General features: G+C 40.8%; 1 pseudogene; it reads right to left on the bottom strand.

The window, feature by feature from the left end:
- Window positions 1–4,387: 4,387 nt before the first annotated feature.
- LOC144234386 (large ribosomal subunit protein uL2 pseudogene) lies at window positions 4,388–5,141 on the bottom strand (annotated as a pseudogene).
- Window positions 5,142–5,903: the final 762 nt, after the last annotated feature.

The following is a 5,903-nucleotide window of genomic DNA, read 5'->3' as shown; positions in this document are numbered from 1 at the left end:
TGCTGGAAACCCTTCTCTGTGCTTCCATTTGCCTGATTCCTCTTTCTCCATCAGGCCTGTGATGGGCTAAATTATATACCCCCCATTCATATGTTGAAGCTCTAATTTCTAGTGCATCAGAATATGACGGATTTGAAGATAGGGCCTTTAAAGATGTAATTAAGTTAAAATGAGGTCACTAGGGCAGGCCCTAATCCAATAAGTCTGATGTCCTTACAAGAAAAGGAAATCAGGACACAAACATACAGACCATGGAAAGACAAAGGAAGAAGATAACCATAGAAAAGGCAAGAAGGGAGGCCTCAGTAGAAATCAACCCTCCTGACATCTTGATCTCAGATTTCTAGCCTCCAAAATTGTGAGAAAACAAATGTCTGTTGGTTAAGGCACTCAGGCTGTGGTACTTTGTTCTGGCAGCCCTAGAGAACTAATACAATGCCTCAGCTGAAATGTTATTTCCCATCCCATCCCTCTAACCCACCTCTGATATCTGTGTGTCTCTGCTGCATACTCCTGTAGCACTTTGTAATTTCTCTGTCAGAGCTCTTTTACCACAGTGGTTTAGAATTGCCTGTTTTGCTTTTTTGGTTGTTGTTGGTTTTGATTGTTTAATTTGCTTTTGGGTTTTTGGTCTATACTGTCTAAGCCATAAGCTTCTTAGGCAGGGACTGTATCGGTTTTGTTCATGATTTTATCCTCAGTGCCTTGCACAGTGTTTTACACATTCCAGGCATTCAGTAAATAGTTGAATGAAGGGATGAATAAATTGAGGATGATTAAAATCCTGGAGTCTAAACTAATGTTAATCCAAGGCCACCTAGAGCTAGATGGAATTTTGAGTGTCAGAGTTGCTTAAAAGGACGTTAACCAGGTTACAGTTCTCAGCGCAGAGATAGAAACCATCCTCCTTCTACCACTCTAGTTACAAAGCAATACTAAAACCAAACCAAGAAGATAGCAGAAAATGGCATCTTTGAATGAGGGAAACCACTTTAGAACTCAAAATGGAGCTAAAGATAACTGATTCAGATATCTGAATAAAAACAGAGTGGCTGTAGGTTGAAATCAGGACCAGATTCAGTAATGACGGGTGGGTTCTTATCCTTCACATTCATTATTCCTCCCCAGGCATGTCTGGGTCAAGTTCCATTCCTCCTTCTAACTACCACTGCTGTGCCTCATCTATGTGAGTAGGTGGGGCTCTCAGACAGCCAGGGCAGAGCCTGGAGGCAAAGGGTGGAGTCAAGAGTTATGAAGTCCAGGACAAGTAGTCAGACCAGAATTTTACCCAACCAGTTCTTGATGACTCACTTAACCTGCGAACCAGGACATTGGAAACCTGTATGACACATTCAAGTTACTTCCTGGTTCTACAGTCAACTTTGGCGAGACAGAACACTTACAGTACAATCTCCTCTTTGGATCAGCAATTAGTGTTCACAGGATTTGCAAAATGCTTTTACTAAGCATTTTAATATCTGAGAATTAAAAAAAAACAAGATAATATATTTTCTATGGATAGCCAATAAATTTAATTATTGTAAAACATTTCTTTGGTGAGCAAGGAAACCTAACTAGGGCTGAGATGATTTCTGCAGATGTTTCTTTTCTTTCTTATTCTTGTTGTTGAAGGTCTCTGCTCTAATTTACTTTTAAAAATCTTTTTGTTGAGGTATAGTATATAGATTGGGCACAAGTCATAAGCTCAGTAAATGCTTTTTGTTTTTCATATTCTCTGATTATTAAAACAATATTTGCACATTGTAGAGGCATTTTAAAATATGGAAAGAAAATAATTATCATTAACAGTTCTACTCATAATACCATCCCATCACACAGAGACCTTTTTAACATCCAGGTGAGGAACTTTCCAGCCTTTTTCTATAGGCTCTATTCAAATATGTACTTTTTAAAGTTGTAATTGCACAGTTTATCTGGGTTTATTATTTTTACTGTGAATATTTTCCAATATCATCACATGTTATTCTATAATTTGACATTTAACAGCTGCCTAGAATTTTATCCTGTGATCTTAACTCTATTTGAATAATTCACTATTACCGAACATTTAGGTTGTTTCCAATTTTTTTCTAATATAAATAATGCTGCATGAGCATCGTTCTGTATAAACTCCTGCCCACATATATGATAAATCAATAAGTGATTAGAGGATGTTGCTATTCCCAATTTCCTTGGTGAAGATGATCAGATATCCTGATTTTGTTCGTCAAGTTTAGTTTATATTTTCAGGTCCCAGGATCCTTGGTATTGTTGAAACATAGGGCCACAGTAGAGGGAAATACTCAATTGAGGAAAGTGTGATAGAAGTAAAAGTGAATTTACCAACTTATTTCAATAGGGATGATAATAATAGACACAGAATTGTTTATGAAATATCTGGGAACCTGGGTAAATACTGGCAAATAAAAGTGTGGCCAGATAATATTTCAGGTATTTACCTATATTCTTACTCTTGTGTTTCCCTTGCCCATTCAAGCTAGTGGTCACCCTGTGTTCATCCATTTCTCAAAGGAGGGATGTTGCATGTTAGAAAGCAGAAGTAGTGTGAAAGACTTTCTGGCTTCTGTTTCTAAGAGTTAAATTCTAAAATAGAGAGCCGGTAGACAAGGTGTCTGTCTGAAATTGTAATGAGACTTAAAAAATGCTGTCCTGGCTAAGGGGAAGGGAAACGATGAATGAACAGAGATTTCTGGGGGCTTGGAACAAAGAAGGATGGTGGAAAAACCTTAAAAAGGAAATAGTTTCAAGGTGCATCCGGGCAAATGGATTGCAGGCAGTCTTGCAAAGATTCCAGCGCCTAGATGGGAGATAGGGGCAGAGGGGCATGCTGACTGAAATGGTGGGCATCTACATTATAAACTGGGTATACTTGAGAGTCAGAACCAGATTGTGACTCCTGTTCCCCATCTTTGGCACCATGTAAGTTTCTGAAACAATGGCACCTAGAGTGAGTGAGGGAAAAGAACTAAGCCAAAGAATTAAGACTGTTTCACTATGAGATAAGAGCTCAAAACAGAAGCAGCAATTTAGAAAATTGTAGGTCTTTAATACTTGTGCTTATGGATTGAGATTTATATCCACTATAATTTCTCTGTTTTCTGTAGAAATTAATAAAATTTTCAAAAAATCTTACAAGAGTACCAATGGGAAGAGTTATGAGACAGAGTTGGAGGATATAATCCATGCAAATTCTGATCGTGGAGTTATTTAAAAACACCTGACATTCCTTCACACTGTTTCAAAGGAATAAAGTAGTGATTTGGGCATTTTAAGGATTAGTTTATAATATTTAGAAACTTTAAAATTTGCTTTTGAACTTTAAAAGTATACATTTTTTAAATATTAATTTTCAGTGCAGGCTAATGATGTCACATGTTTTACAATTCACTAAAGTCAAATAGAGGCTTATCAGAGTCTCTAATGTTCTGGCTTAATCTAAGAGTTAACTTTGTAGTATTTAGAGCAAGAGATATTTTCTGCAAAAATAACTTTTCTCATTACTGGATTTGTGATAAGGATTGGACAGAGAACATTGCAGGTTATATTATCTGGTAAGTTCTCAGTGGGCAACTTCACTTTCAAGCTTTTTCACCTGATTTGATTGGCCAACTAACTGTCAGGGACTTTATCTTTTTTTAATGTTTTATTTATTTCTGAGAGAGAGAGAGGGAGAGACAGCGTGAGCAGGGGAGGGTCAGAGAGAGAGAGGGAGACACAGAATCTGAAACAGGCTCCAGGCTCTGAGCTGGCTGTCAGCACAGAGTCCAATGAAGGGCTCAAATCCACGAACTGTGAGATCATGACCTGAGCCGAAGTCATACTCTTAACCAACTGAGCCACCCAGGCGCCCCAGGGACTTTAATTATTTAAACATAAGTTGCCTAATGCTTTATAAGGAGGAGATCTGGAAGTGAGACAGAAATAACCATGGATAAATATGAGAGTCCGAGAGACAAATAGATGAATGGATAGCTTTTCTAGGGAGCTCTGAATTAGAGTCCTAACTCTTCCTTGCCTGCAGTAAGGGGGTTAAACTTCTAGGCCCCTGATTCCTTTTGTGACCCAAGGGTGCTAATAGTCTCTAGCGACTTCACAGGGTGGACAGGCTCACATGAGAGATGATGTGACTGAATGCTGCTAGGGCCCTGCCTCACAGTGGTCACTCAGTGCTCCCAGCAACTCCCCCAACCCCCACCCCACCTCCTCTTTTCCTGCTGAGGCTCCTCAACAGAGAAATACTTCTACATGGAGAAAGGCCATTTTATAATCCCTGTCTCTTTCCAGAAGAAGTGGGCTGTCTTTTGTTATTTTCATTTAAAATTTTTTTAAGTTGCAGAAAGATGTCCTTTATTAAGCCTCCCCAGTCCTAGTTCTCTTTCTCCTGCACAGTCTTAGTTCTCCTGAGATGTCTAATTCCCTGTTTAGTGATGAGACCGACTTTGCAGCCAGCAGGGGGATTCTTGAAGATGGTATCAGTTTTGCCAATGTACTGGTGGGTGCCACCTCCAAAGGGACGCTCCACAGAATTCGTGGCCTCACCCCACATGCGTGCTCAGAAATTCCTCTTTGCCTTATACTTGTGGTAAGAGCAGCAACCAGGCTTGTCAGTGCAGCCCCCTCCCCCCACCACACCAACCACAGCTCTTTTGGCTGAAGAGGTGACCTTCTTGGAGCCTAAGCTCAGCTTCATTTGCGTCTCATTGGTCTCAGGTTTGGGGTAGGTGATGATCACATCGTTCTTGGAGGCTCTGGACAGCTTGCCTCTGTCGCCAGGCTTCTCCTCCAGGCAACATACGAGGATGCTCTCAGGAATGGTGCCCATTGCAAGTACATGGCCGATGCTGAGCTGGGCCTTCTTGCCACAGTATGTGAACTAACCAACATGGATGCCCTAAGCTGTGAAGAACAGCTCTGTTTCTTACACTGGTAGGGATCCCTGAGGACCCCCTTGGCAAGGAGTGTGTCACAACCCGGAGCATGGATGACATCCTTCCTGATGCCCTTGATGTAACTGTGCAGCTCAGCAAAGCAGGTGCACAGGCGCACAGCACCCTTTGGTGCTTCACGGGCTTGCCTAGTGGGCCAGTGCCCTTCTGGTTCCTGTGTGTCATGTGGCACATGGCAGTACTCTGGTGGCGTCTCAGGGAATCGACAGGAGGCCCAGGCACCCTGCTAGGGCCCAGGGACCACTGCTATCCTCCAGGGGAAGTTTCAACACTGCTCCTCGTCATGTATGGATTTAAAAGTAGGTAACTTCCTTCTCTCCTTCTGTACAGGTTGAAGATACTTTGCTCAGACTGACCATAATTTAGGACTCCCTACGTTTTATTATTAGAGCTAGTGTAACCAGTTACATGGTTATCGAGTTGATCATATCTAGGCTCATGGTCTTAGGTGGACAGGGAAGAAGGACAAATACAGGGATTCTTATTCCCTCTCATACTTTGGATTCTGACCATGTGAAGAATGGACTGAGGAAGTCAAGTGGAGGTCTTACCTGGAACTGCCTGTTGCATGAAGAAAGAAGTGTGCTTAAATTAGCCACCATTATTTACAGTAGAGTTTGTGGAAAGTTGATGTTCTTTACCAGAAGAAAGTGGAAGTGAGGTTTTAGGGGGTGCTTTCTGATTTGGAATTTTCAAGTCTAAGTAGCTGTAAGGTAGTGATCTTCAGGTGTAAGAAGACAAGTCCGGGAATCTATTTGTTTTAGGAGGAGAAGGACATATAAAGTTTGAAAACCCATATTTGTATATGTGTTTGGAAGACTAAACATAACTACTTTAAATAATGACTATATACTCAGTAAATAAAGTGTGAGAAACTGTTTTAGGCTGTAAAAGAAGGTGCTAGAAGATGTAAACCAAGTTTAACCCCAGAGTTAG

Source organism: Crocuta crocuta, unplaced genomic scaffold, assembly GCF_008692635.1.
Source record: "Crocuta crocuta isolate KB4526 unplaced genomic scaffold, BGI_CrCroc_1.0 scaffold45, whole genome shotgun sequence".
In the NCBI taxonomy this organism is placed as follows: Eukaryota; Metazoa; Chordata; class Mammalia; order Carnivora; family Hyaenidae; genus Crocuta; species Crocuta crocuta.
The sequence above is the reverse complement of the archived record's forward strand: the minus strand, read 5'-3'. Positions and strand labels throughout refer to the sequence as shown.